Below are 14,577 nucleotides of genomic sequence, written 5' to 3' on the forward strand. Positions count from 1 at the left end.
TTTGCATGTTGCTGGGCGCCACCATTTTTAAATGTCCGCTAGTGTGGACTCCGTGCCCGCGGCTACACGCGGCACAAACTAGATAGTTCGGACTAGGCTTCCTATTCCGAATTATCTGTACACCTTGTTTCACGAGGAGTAACGGTAGTTCGGACTAGGAAGCCTAGTCCGAACTACCTAGTCCGTGCCGCGTGTAGCCGCAGTGCACGGAGTCCGCACTAGCAGACATTTAAAAATGGCGGCGCCTGGTGAGCTGCAAATGAAGCCCGGGAAATTCAAATCCCGGGCTTCATTTGCAACTCTGGTTGCCTACATTACCACCCTAGTTCGAACTAGGGTGGTAGTGTAGACATACCCTGAATGCTGTAATAATAACCCTGGACACTACCATTACAGTTTATTCTAAGGACAGTTATTTTTTAAAATACATATATTTTTTCAGAATGGGATATCTTCTTAGTTTTTTAAATAAATATATTTTAAATGGCCCTGCTGTAACTTTGATTGTGTCTTATTGATGTTCTTTGTGAATCTTGAACAGTGTGCTTGATGTTTTCTGTTTAAATCTCTATTCCCTTGTTAGGAGTTATCACCTCTACAGTTGCTAGATTGCCACTGCTGAGAGAAAAAAGGAATGCTGTCTAGAAAAGGACAAGCTGAATTTCTGCGGTAAAGCATGGCGCTGACAGACAATTTTCATGAAAAAGAAGAGGAATTGCTTTGCCTGATACTCCTCTCTCATCTTCTTGTACCAGTTTTACAGCTCTGTAGCTCTATTGATTTGAATGGTGCTACTTTTTGATTTACAGTGGAATAAGTGAAGGGAAAATCAGGGTTGTGGTAATTTACTGTTTCATAATAGAGGCTCCTCTTTTATCAGCACAGTAGATTATTTGTGCTTTTGTATGCACATTGATTAAAGAGGAATTGGATTGGACAGAGTAGGCAAATTCAGCAGTAATTTTGCACACGGGCAGAGGCTGATCAGAAAATGGAAGTAAGTGACTATGTAGTCCAATATACTGAAGAGGATGTGGTGGATGTGCAAAATGAGTGCATGTTAACTTATATATGATAGGGCAGGCCTAGGCAAAATACGGCCTATGGGCTGGATCCAGTCGGATGCTGCAGGGAGCTGCCAGGCAGGTTTCTTGTTTGTCTCACCTCACCCACCTGTCACTCAGAAAAGAGGTTGCAGGGCCATTTCTCTTTAAAAATTGTGAGCCCAGAGTGGAGGGGGAAAGACTTCAGGCACTGCTCCCACCCCCAGCATAATCCCATTGGCCAGAAACTGGCCAATGGGAGCTGCCTGTTTGAATAACAGGCAGCATATGAAGTACCACTCTCCCTCCCTTCCAGCTGATAATTATTCACACATGCACATGGCCATGCAGCCTGTATGGGAGACCGGGATATGTGGGGGGAGGAGCAGGGACAGGCTCCCTGCCTGCCTACCTGTCTTCCTGAGAAACATGCTGGGCTGTTGGTCAGAAATCACTCAGGTAAGTCTCCTGGGCAGAGCCTACCTCTGCTACCCCAGCCCCTCCCTTCCTCAACTCTCTGCCCCCCACTCCTGCCTCTTCTATTCCACATACACAAATCCTCTGCCTCCCTCCTGCATCCATACATGCAAGAGCTCTCAGTGGTCAGAAGCCCTTTATTTGTCGACTAAGTCACTTCTCTGAATTAGTTACTTTAAATCATCTAATAAGTAGTTGGCCAGTCCAGTGTCCTAGGTCACAGCCACCTCCTTCACTCAAACCCTACTCTCCCTCCTGCACCCTAATCCCTTATCCCAAACTCCCTTCTGTACCCAACCTCCATCCCAGACCTCATACTTCCTCCATTAATATCATGGAAGAATGAGGCCCTCGACTACTTTCCAAAATCTTGGAGTGGCCTCCCATCAAAAATTATTGCCACCCCTGCAGTCGAGTGTCTGGGGTAGTAGGAAAGGATAATCCAAAAGTGGGAAAATGACTGACTGGCAAGTACAAGATGAAGTCCCATCACTCCTTATTTAAAACACCTCCTGCATCACTGTAGACAGCACCAATATTTCCGAAAGCACACACAACACCCTTTTACCTACTTTTGGTTCCTTCTTCATGTCTAGGGTGAAATTAGACCATCTGTTCAATTTCTATGGGTTTCTTTAGTGAGGTGACATAAAAATTCCCTTTCAGAGGGGATATTTTTACCCATGTCTTTGTTTTTGTGGATTTATTAGCATGTCTGTGAGAAGTGATATGTGAGCGATCTATTTTTCTTTTAGCTGTGCAAACCAGGTTTTGTAACATATGTATTCTGTCTATTACAGTATTCTGGATTGCCCTGCTGTTATGATTAGGACTGTGGAAGCAGGCTCTTTGCTGGCCAGGCCTCACGCGCGTATTGCCCTCCAAGCAAAAGGTCAACTTCCCCTTGATGAAAACCCTTACACTATGTAACTTAAAGATCAGCAACGAACAGGAACCAAAACCAGACCTAACAAGTTCATGTAAAGTTCATGCTGGTTGTGCTGACTGTGCCATGCCCAATAAGGCAGAAAAAGAAAAACAGGAAACCATCTCACCCTCTTACCCCTGTCACTGTAGCAGACAGGGTCTGCTAGCCTATCACAAAAAGTGCGCAAAAGCTTTCTCTATAAAACAGCTTCCCCTCCTGTATCAAACTGAGGAATCCCGAATAAACATTGGATGGCAGAATATGAGCCAGGTCCGAGGACTGATCACCCGAGGGCCACCTCCCGCTCACCGAACCAAACAAGTTCCTGTAGAGCGTAACATATACCAAACATAACGAATACCAAATATGTTGTTGTTGTAGTTTGTGTGTCTGTTAAATGTAAGTATTGTTATCTGAAATTGTTTAAAGGTATTGTTAAGTAGTAGTGTTAAAAGTTTTAGATAAATGATTAGTCTTATAAGTAAGACTGACGTAAATGTAACTGTTAATAATCCCTAGTCCCTTGTTAACAACTATTAGGATTTAGAGAAACCTCAAGGAATTTTCTTTACTGTATTGCATTTTGCTTATTGGACATTCTAATAATTATTTGGTGCCTACGTATGTAAGAAATTGATAAAATCATAATTTATACATAGAAACCCTTTAATAAAAGTTTAAAAGATATTTAGTAATAGTTTGCCTGTTTCTGCGCCTCCCTGGGACTAGCCACATTTCCTATCTACATTTATGTGAGGATAGGGTTGGTATTCATGGGCAGGGTAGACATTTCTGATATTTTTAATTTTCGAGTTGGTTAGTTCTAATTACTTGGTTAAGGATAGCATGTGGGATTTGCTTATACTTATATAGACTGTAATTTTCACTCCCCTCTAAAGGAGCTGAATTCCACAAGTATAGCCAAATTAATCTCTGGGGGTATGTCTACATTCTCCGCCTAGTTCGAACTAGGGAGGCTAATGTAGGCATTCGAAGTTGCAAATCAAGCTCGGGATTTAAATATCCCGCGCTTGATTTGCATCTTCCGGTCCAGTCGCCATTTTGAAATTTACAAGTCCGGACTAACTGCCCAAGTCTACACGTGGCAGGAACCCGGTAGTTCAAAATAAAGCTCTAGTTCAAACTACCTGTTAAACCTCATTCCAGGAGGAATAACAGGTAGTTCGAACTAGGGCTTTATTTTAAACTACCAGGTCCCTGCGCATGTAGACTTGGGTAGTTAGTCCAGACTTGTAAATTTAAAAAATGGCGACCGGCCAGGAAAATGCAAAGCAAGCACTGGATATTTAAATCCCAGGCTTGATTTGCAACTTCGAATGCCTACATTAGCCTCCCTAGTTTGAACTAGGGGGATAGTGTAGACATACCCTGGGGTAACTATGTTAGCTTTAATAGAGTTTTGGCAGGGATGATTTTTGCCCATGCATTTTTTACCTTTGACAAGTATGTTGACCCCCAAACGTTGCTGACACCAGAAAGATGTTGCAGAACTATTAATCTGATATTAGTGAACAGCACTGTCATTATTGTGGATGAGTGTGACAAAGTGCAAAAGGGACTCCTGTTCTCACCTAATTCTCACCTCTAGCAAAAAATCACTATACCAATCATATCTTACAAGATATTTATCCATAAAGAGCAATTTCAGAATAGTTAATAGAAAACCATAAAAGGCAATTGCAAATGACCAAAGGCACTTGGAGGTGAAAAGGAACATTACAGCAGGCAGGAAGGAAATCACCCTGGCTATGAGTAAAGAAAAAAGTCTATTTTAGTATAGCGGACTGTTGGGAAAGGCTCACTAGATCTGTTCACTGAGGAAACTCCTCAAGGAGGTGGGGACTCTCATTGTAGGGGTTAATTGTGGAAGAACTGTGTATGCTCCAAGGATAGAAGTGGTGAGGCATGCATTCTCCCCCCCCCCCCTTTCCTTGCTACTGATGAGCCAGAATCAAGCCTCTAGGAACATACACCAATTAAGATAAGCAATGGTGCCAGTGTAGCAGAAACAAATTATAGATAAGGGAGGGAACCTAAGAATCCTGTTTACCCAGATGTACTGATCATGTAAACAAGGCCAAAGGACAAGTAGAACCAGATCAGTACCAGATAGATAGTTATTAGCTAAGCCAATCTTATTATTATACATCAGCAAGTAATGAGTAACTCCTGGAAATTTCCAGGCTTTAAAACAAGGCAGAGACATTGTATTTAAAGCTGCACCAGAGCACAGCAATTTGGACTTCACTGGTGGACGCTGGTACCGGTGCCTCAGAAGCTTAGATGATCTCCCACTTTATCTGCAGCTGTAATAGAGTCCCTGGCAGAAGACTGGTAAGATGTTGTTTTTCCTATCATTTTGTTGTTTAGTTACAGTCTGTCTGAAAACAAACTGCTTGTGTTTGACAGGTACTTGTGCAGTGAGAACCCAGTGTCGGACCTGAGACTTAATCTTGCTGGCAGCACTCATGAATGTTGGATTCTGGTTCTGTTACCAGCTCTTCAATGGGTTAAACTTTGGGTGGAAAGCCTACTTTTGGAGTAGTCAGTAGTCTGATTGCAAGTCAAATCCAGACTGCAAGACACTTTTGAACAGTCCTTGAAATATTGTCATTTATTATTATTATTATTATTATTATTTTATTTTAAAAATTATTTTCTCTAGAGTCTGGACATCAAATATATCTTGACCAAGGAGTTTGGACCTTGACAAAAAATAACAGGCTACCCCAATCTACTTTACTACATAGGAAAGATAACTATAAGTGCAGAGCCATGTTTACATTTTATGATTTTTTTTATAGTGTACTCATTTGTTCCCATTCCTTTCTCTCATTTCTGGTTAAATCATTAATCTCGCTTAAATAAACCTACTTTTGTTTTAATATAAGGGGTTTATGGGGGCAAGAGTTCAAGGTGAAACTATTAAATTGAGGAATATAGTTCATGTACAGTTAGACAAGGACTATATACACACATATTTGCTAGTCTCTAAATTTGCTACAGGACTACTCATTTTAAATTTGTGGTAATGGTCACTATCAATTCCTTTATGCTGCTGTATGGGTCAACACATGTTTGTTGCTGAAAAGCTGCTTAATGAGCTGGTTTTATTGACATAATGAAAGAAATATAGGAAAGGAAATAATATTATGAATCAGTTGAACTAATAAGCCTTATTTTAATCAAAACTCTTGTTTCTAATTCAGTGTCTCGAGAGCTGAGTATTGCGTCAATGTAACTGTTAATTGTAAAAAAGGCAAAGACTTGTAAAATCATAGAGCAGATTTTTCAGCTCATTTATTAGAATGCTTTCCATCCTTTTCTCAGGATTTCTTCTGGTCCATTAATACAATGTTACAGTTCAAAGACACTTTTTATTTATCCTTTATTATTCACCTTAAGCAATTGCTCATTTAATTGATAACTAACTAACTAAACCACAGTAACTCATTAAAACGTAAGAAACTTAGTCCATAAAACTAGAACATTTATATGCAATTGTTTTGTTTTGGGGTAAGATACTATTGAGTTGATGTAATACTGGCATCCACTCTTTCCAGTTGATACTCACTGTTTGAAATTTTTTGCTGTTCTTTTGTGGGATCTTAGATGATCCAAATGCTGTGTATTGCTCAGACCCCATGACAAGATTTCCCTTACTACTTTTGGCAGAATACTTGGAAACAAATGCCACTAGAACTGCCTTTCCTGCCCAGCTGCTACATGTACGGTCTTGCTCAAAGTATTGACAATAAACTGTTATGTGAGAGTTCTACAATATCTAGCATTTAAAACAAAATTCTTAAGTCTGTGTGCATAGTGCATGGTGCAAGTGCATGGTGTGGAACTTTATCCTGGGAAATGGTGGCTCTAAAAAATATTTGAATGTTATCATGAGTAACCAGGTGAACGTGAATTTCTATAATGAAGCTGGGGCCAAAAGGTCTAATGCAATCTTGGGCCACATAAAACAGGGAAATCTCGAGTAGGAGTAGAGAGGTTAGCTTACCTTCACATTTGGCACCAGTGCAAATAGTGATGCAATGCTGTGTCCAGTTCTGGCATCCACAGTTCAAGAAGGATGTTGATAAATTGGAGATGGTGCAGAAAATAGCCAGGAGAAGAATTAAAGGATTAGAAAAACGTACCTTCTCATGGACTAAAGGAGTTCAATTTATTTAGTCTACAAAGAGAAAGTTAAGTGGTGTTTTGATTACAATCAATAAGAATCTACAAGGGAAAAAGTATTTAATAATGAGATCTTCATTCTAGCACAGAAATATATAACATGATCCACTGCTGGAAATTGAACCTGGATGAATTGAGACTGGAAATAAGGTATAAATCATTAACAGTGACAGAAATTAACCATTGGATCAAATACTAAGAATCATGGTGAATCTCTATAGCTGACAAATTTAAAATCAAGACTGGATTTTTTTTAAGGAATTATTTTGGGGAAGTTCTTTGGCTTGTGTTATAAAGGAAATAAGACTAGATGATCACAGTGGTGCCTTGGATTCCTGGCTTTGGAATCTATGCATATATGAGGTCTGTCCCCAGACTCTGAAGGAAAGGCTGTACATTCACAATATTTTAGTTATGTCAAGAGAGATTAGATATCCCTCGGTATTTGGATAACATAGGCTATCAACCACATAGATGTATGAAGAGAGAACTTATGGAGTTTTTCCATTGACTTCAGTGAGCTTTGGAGCAGGTCTATAATGATTGCTTAAATACACTATCTTAACTTTAGTAATTTCCTTGCTACCTAGACTTGTTTTGTATTGTAACTCCAGTGGCCTGATATAGTAGTGTTAGTTTTGCCGAAGTAGAAACAAAATGCAATTACCGTATATACTTGAGTATAAGCTGACCCGAATATAAGCCGAGGCACCTAATTTTACCCCAAAGAACTGGGAAAAAATATTGACTCGAGTATAAGCCTAGGGTAGGAAATGAGGCAGCAACTGGTAAATGTAAAAAATGAAGATAGATACCAATAAAATTACATGAATATTTATTTCAAAGAAAAACAATAACCTAGCTCTGTAAGGGGAAAAGGGGGTCAACAAAAACAATATGGTTCTGCAGGCACGGCCACAGCTCAGCCCCCGCCGCCCCCGCCCCGCAGCCCCCACGTTCCGGCCCCCTCGCCTGCCAACGAGCCCCCTCTAAACGAGCCAGCAGGGGAGGGGGGGCTGTGAGAGACCAGAGCCGGGCATCGATGGGCCAATGAGCCAGCGGGGGGGGGGGGGGGCTGTGCGAGACCCGGGCCAGGCGTCGATGGGCCAATGAGCCAGCGGGGGGGGAGGCTGTGTGAGACCCGGGCCGGGCGTCGATGGGCCAGCGAGCCAGCGGGGGGAGCGGGTGCCGGTGCTGGCTGGATTTTACCACGGGAGGGGAGGGGGAGCAGGGAGCAGCGGCTGGTCCTTGTGCACCTGCCCCAGAATCGGGCCCAAGCTCGTGATCAGGGCTCCCGGGCGCTTCCAGAACAGACGCCCACGGTGCCGAGTCGGCTCCTGGCCCAGCTGTTCCCGAGCTCAGCGCTGCACCCGAGCGTCATGGCGAACGGCCCCAAACGCCCTTCCTCCCACGCGGCAAGGGCCCATGGTGCCGGGCAGGCAGGGGCTGGGGGGCCAGGAGAGCCAGGAGGGCAGGGGCTGGGGGGCCGAGGGGGCAGGGACTGGGTGGGCCAGGAGGGCAGGGGCTCGGGGGGACAAGGGGACAGGGGGGCCGGGAGGACCAGGAGGGCAGGGGCTGGGGGGGACAAGGAGACAGGGGCTGGGGGGGACAAGGGGACAGGGGGGCTGAGAGGGTCAGGAGGGCAGGGGCCGGAAGGGCCAGGAGGGCAGGGGCTGGGGGGCCGGAGCTCCGGGCTCACGCGTCTAGACCCGGCCGGCGGCAGAGACGCGCTGAGCCCGCCCGCGAGCAGGAGGCTGACTCGAGTATAAGCCGAGGGGGGCATTTTCAGCACAAAAACTGTGCTGAAAAACTCGGCTTATACTCGAGTATATACGGTAGCTAAAATTTGAATTATAGGGAAGAAGGGAAGAATTATGAGGATGAGGAGAGAGAATTAGAGAGAGACATGGATTAATTATTTGCTATCCAATGACCAGATTTGATGTCCAAGCTGTTGGTAGTCACTAGAGGAAAAAGGGACGTAGATCGAGAAAGTTGGAGAAAGTTACTGAATGTACAATTATTTATACTGAGAAAATGGAAAATCTAAAAGCTTGACCAGTAGATTTGATGTATAACATCAGGTTTTTTGAGTAATATGTCTGACCTCAGAAATAAATAAATGTTTGGCAACTGATACCTAAAACCAGTGACAGAGAAAAACTTTCCAATACTTGTGCTTTTAGCAAGCTCTTACGTAAAATAAGAAAATATAGCTATATGTTGCTGGTGTACACTGATTTATATTCCATTCATACATATAAATGGATTTGCATACCTGCAATAGTAAAACAAATTGCATGTTAAAAAGAAATATTTGATAGTAATTCAAGAATCTATCAGATTTAAATATAATACAATTTGACAGTTAGATTTGTTTACATCTCTTCTTAAATACAAATCTTGAACCTTTATGAACCTAATGATATATTTATTGAATTTTAAAATTAGATTTATGTATTAGTTCAGATTCAGCACCACACTGTAGTAGTATTTTGAGATTATATTATTGCTAAGGGTAGGATTTTATTATAGTGCTACAGAAGCATGAATTTTGCCACTTCTATGAATCCCTGATGGCCCATATCAATAGTTTGTTACTTTGCTATGATCAGCTGCCATGTGTTAACAGTTAATTAATTCACTTTTATCCAATCTTCTCTGAAACAAGACTAAATCAAAGCTAACTAACAAATTGTTAATGCATAACAGCAGGGTCCACATGATTGTCATGATCATAAAGTGAAATTATCTATTTTTTTCTATCATGACTGTGAAGTGAATTATGCATAATTTTCCATGAAATAGTTTTGCATTGAATGGTATTGTTAAGTAGAGAAACAATATTATACATTTGCTCATGAATTTATTCTGAATGAAGCACACATACCATAGAAAGATTCTGAAGAGAGACTCTTTTCTATGTATCCAATTCTCTTAATAGTGTTAGACAGTGTAGGCCTCATTTTCAAGAGCCTTCAACCTAGCTATCAGAGGTTATTAGAAAAAACCAAGGGAATCCCTTCTGAAAAATGAAATATTATTGGTGATGACTGATAGACTGAAGGAAAGAGAAATAGGAGTACTTTCAAAGAATATCTGTGATGGAATTGGCAACCATTCCTATCCTTTGGCTCCAGGGAATAACCAATTATATGACAAACTTCAGTTGGATAGGTAAGCAGCAGAAATTGAAATAAGCAGCTCACTTTATACTATGTGCATTCAAGATATAGCCTAATCCTATGCAGTGAATGTTTATATGTCATCCAATACCTGAGTCCTGAACTCCTGCTGCAGAAAGTTCTGTGAAAGATGAAAACTCACCTAGAAAACTCTATGCTGAGGACTGTGTAGAGTTTCTGATGCATCAACCCTCTGGGGAAAAGAGTTTGTGACCTACGTGGACAAGAAGAGGTAAATGTGTGGATGCCTTGAAACCTGCATGCATCACCTAGTTTTTAACCATGGACCTTTGGTCATCCATCCAGGGAGACAATCCTTACAGACTGTGCATTCACTTCTGCTGCCTCATTGCCTTGCCATTATTGGTACTGTCCCCTTCATTATCAGCAAAGAAAACAGTAGTTAGCAGGACTCTGTGTCTTGCAGACAAAATGTTTTGTGGAGGCTGTGCACTAGTTTCTTCTCTTTCTGGCTGGCTATGCTCTTACATTTGGCGACTGCAGAGTTCCACCAGTGTGTCTTTGAAAGTGGGCAGGGCAGAGTTGAATGAAAGCAGTGGCTCTAGCTTATGCCCCGAGGCTTTTATTGAGGAAGACATACATCACACTCTTTGGGTAAAAACAAAAGAAAACAAAAAGGCAACTATAGGATTCCTGCCCAAATCTTGGTATTTGTGGCACAAATGGGTAGCTGGGTTGGAAAAAAAGTATCCATTGGAGAGAGTCCACTGCACAGCTAGGACATATTTCATTGGATGTCATTGCCAGTATTGAGCACAGTAAAGACACACAGCAGGCTTTGTAAACTACTTAAATGAACAATCTGTTTGGATACTTTACTCCCTTGCTCTCAGGACAATAAAAGCCAGTCCTTCATAAAAAAAATACATAAACTGGCAGCATATACAAGCCAGAATTATGTCTTAAATCACAAATAAATAGAATTTGTTTTCAGCAGGCCTGTCTGAGATGTAAGCTACTGTTCAGTGCAGGAAAGGATGTCACAATGTATTCACAATGCCAACATGGGACAAACTGCTCATTTTTTGCCATTCTTCAGGAAGAAGTAGGCTCCTATGAGGCTGGAAGAGCCATATTTGCAGGTGATACTGATAAAGGAGATAGGCTATAGTTTGCAGACACATACAGCGTGCTGCTCTAATTCTCCTACTTACTGCCAGCTTTGGAACTGGCCATATATCAGTTTTCTCGGGAGTGAGTGCTTTTTCACCCTGGCATTTTAGACACTGCTCTTGCCCCTCAAAGAAATATTTCCACAGAAGCCCACATTCACCTATAGCAGAGAATCAGAACATACTTGGCCTGAGCAGAACAGAACCTGCTCCCTTCCTGAATCAACCAGAATGGGCAATTTTCTGAGATATGCCTAAGGTGCACCAGTAATGGGTTTGTGGAAAGCACAATTCTAATGTTAAGTATCATGTTTCTTTCCTTTTTTCTCCACCTCAGCTAACCTTTATGACATGGCACAGATCAGAGTTCAGTTTTTTCAGGACTTAAAGTATATATAATGTGCACAGTTAAATCTCTGGTAGAAGGACAGTGACATTAGATCTCAAAAGGAAAAGTTACTAAATAGCTGTCCATGAAGGACTGCATTTGCTTTCTTATAACTCTTGAAATAATTGTCAAAAACAATTCTAGACGTGCCCTTTGAGATCACTTCTCTAGGCTCTAAAACCTGTGCTGCATTTTTTTCTAGGAACTAAATGGGGGTAACTTTCCTAGTTAGCGTCAAGTATTTTGGATGGGCATTGTCAGGGCAAGTTGAGGACTTCAGTACTAGTTATTTGGGTATTTGTAACTTTTTTATTTAGTATAGTTCCACTCAGAGTTTCCCTTTTAGCAAAGTAATTGTTTACCCAAGGTAATAGGAGGAAGGATCCGCATTCAGAAGTTTGCTGACTGAATCCTAACAGTTCTTTCATGGTTGGTGTGGGTGTGTGCATGCACATTTGTTCTGAAAATGTACCTGAAGTTGCCTACATGCCCTGTGTTGAAAATACCCTTTGTTTACTGTCTTCCCATGGAGATAACAATGAGGAAGAATTAGTGTACAATGTTTTAAAACATGGTACAACATGCTGCATGTCCCCAAAGAAGGGCAGTGGCATAATGTGGCTTATTTTCATGTAAGTTGACATTCAGAACCAAATTTTGAAAGACCTGCACAGTGAGTATGTCTAGATTACATTTCTCATTTTATAGAGAAAGGATTATTTTGAAAGAAAGGTTTTTCCTCAAAATAACCACATCTAAACAGCGTTTTTTATCTTGAAATAGGGTATTTCGAAAAAGCGGCCGGCCGTGATTATGCAAATGAAGCACGGGAATTCCTCTCTTGAAGGAAGAATGCAATGTAGACATACCCTCAGGGTTTATGCAAAATGCAAACACATTGTAACCACAAAACTCATTGTTTGCTTTGCAGCTATTGACTTGTGCCCCAAATAGGGTTTCTTATCTGCAAGTGCAAGATTTTGCAGATTAATAATCATACATCTAATATTGAGATACTTGGGGTTTGGCAGATGTCTTAAGTTGCAACCCTAACTAAGTGATGGGTATGGAGTCACACCATCCCAGATGTCAAGTATCAGAGGGGTAGCCATGTTAGTCTGGATCTGCAAAAGTGACAAGGAGTCCTGCAGCACCTTGTAGACTAACAGATGTCATGAATGTGACGAAGCTTTGCCCAGCATAATCTTTGCTCACAAAAGCTTATGCTCCAATACATGATAGACCATCCTAAGTGACATTCTAGAGAGTCTGTCTTGGTTAGACAGTCTCTGTGGCTACTCCTGGGACATGGTATGTGAGCAATATGCCCCATTTGAATTGCTCTTTATTTTAGGATTTTATATTTATCACCACAGTAGTCATTGCTAATCTGTTCTAGAATGGAAGGCACTTGGAGTCCCTACAGGACTCAATGTCTCTTTTGTTGTTGTTGGGTTATAGCAGCTCTTCTTGAGGAAGATTTTTCTTTTGGGGTGTTGTGTTTGGGTGGTGAGAAAGGAACATATGCTGCTGTGAATGTTACTTGAGTTATTCTGCAAAAACTTTGTAAAGCAGGAAGATTTTATAGCTTTCCTAAAGGTGTTCAGACTTTTAACCCTGCAATAATTTATTAATTTGCTAAAGCTTCCTTGTAGGACTCGCTGATTTGTGCAAGGTGGATCATTAAATTATTGAATACATGAATGGGGAAATCTTGGTTTGACTAGTTTTGCACATTCCTTCTGTTGTTTGCCAGAAGGTAAATCAAACCAATGGAAGCAATCTTATGTATCTTTTATATCCTATAATGTATATGCTCAGTGCACACTATGAAAGATAGATGATTAACAAGTTAGAAGTATTTGTTTTTAGAGTTTATTTCTGCTGGCATACATAAGTATAGCAATAGTGGAAGCTGTTTGGATCTGAATAATTAATATTCTGTGTGTTCTTAACATCCTCCTAAGCATTCTTCTGAATACGAGCCTGGTAGATGTCAGCATCTTATGGGTTAAATATTATATCTGCAATGAAGCACCTTAAACATGTGACTTAAGGTTGATTTCAATGTTTTGAGTTGGTGAATATTTTGTCTTGACACTACCTGAAATAATAGTGTGAAAATGCTTGCATAAGAGTGATGGCTAACAAGAGTATTTCTTACAGGCATTATAATGCTTTAGAACAAAAATGGGGCACAGACTGGTGGGGAAAAGGACACTTTGTAGATTTGACATTAATTTTTTTCCCACCAGTTTTGCAGGATTCATTAGGGATAGATACCAGCAAATATCCAATGCCTTACTTCTTTGTATTCTTTCCAAATTGGTTAGACTCAATGCTTATAAATTGTTCCTTAGAAACCTGCCCTAAGAAAATTGACTTGAAAATTGTTCAACAACACAAATACAAGTAGTACTACTCAAAAGGGTGACAATTCCGCAACAACGTCATCATCAAAGATGGCAATGGCTATTGGTTTTTGGATGAACTGAATGGACAAAATTTTTGACCTGCTGACTGACCTCTGGTAAGGGTGGCCTGTAGCCTTGTGTTCCAAGGTACTTATTTTCTTCATATTATCTTAGTTTATAGGAACATGATGTTCCTGTCCCCTCAAAATGCTGTAAATGTTCAACTCAGAGAAGGAGATTAAATTGCAGGCACCACCTATGTTTGAATGAAATGGGAGATATTAATCCAGTGCCATCAATGCTCAGGGCAAGAAGAGTTCTTGTCACTATACTTTCAAAGTTCTTAAATGCAGAGAGCTCTATGAATTGCTCTTCTTTGACACAATAGCTATTCAGTTTCCTGACTTATCCCAAGGGGGAAAAATCTTAAAAGTAAATCTACTATCAAACCATCCCAGTTATCAGTAGTGATTCTATTTATGACTTAGCTTTTCTTGTTATAACTAGAAATGGAGGTCAGGGCAAAACAATTGGTTCAGCCTGAAGCAAGTTTAAAAGGAAATAAGAAAAAAAAGCTTTAGTTATTGCAGGATATTATATTTAATGTTACCTATCTACAACCAGGTTTTTGTCACATAACAAAGACATACGTTCAATATCCCCATTAACGTTTTCTTGCAAATTTGTTACCCAGTATCAGTACACCATTTCATCACTGACTTATAATATTGGGTTGAGGAAAATGCTAACCAAATGTTACAATGGCTTTGCAAAACCCAAGATATTAGCAGTATGGA

General features: G+C 40.7%; 1 long non-coding RNA gene across 1 annotated transcript in view; it reads left to right on the forward strand.

Moving 5' to 3' along the window:
* The first annotated feature begins 4,452 nt into the window (after positions 1-4,452).
* LOC102458040 (uncharacterized) overlaps positions 4,453-14,577 on the forward strand; it is an 80,872-nt gene continuing 70,747 nt past the window's right edge. The window contains exon 1 of the long non-coding RNA XR_331993.4: positions 4,453-4,803. This is a non-coding gene — a long non-coding RNA (uncharacterized LOC102458040). The remainder of the gene's footprint in view (positions 4,804-14,577) is intronic.

Source organism: Pelodiscus sinensis, chromosome 5 (genome assembly GCF_049634645.1).
Source record: "Pelodiscus sinensis isolate JC-2024 chromosome 5, ASM4963464v1, whole genome shotgun sequence".
NCBI classification, from domain to species: Eukaryota; Metazoa; Chordata; order Testudines; family Trionychidae; genus Pelodiscus; species Pelodiscus sinensis.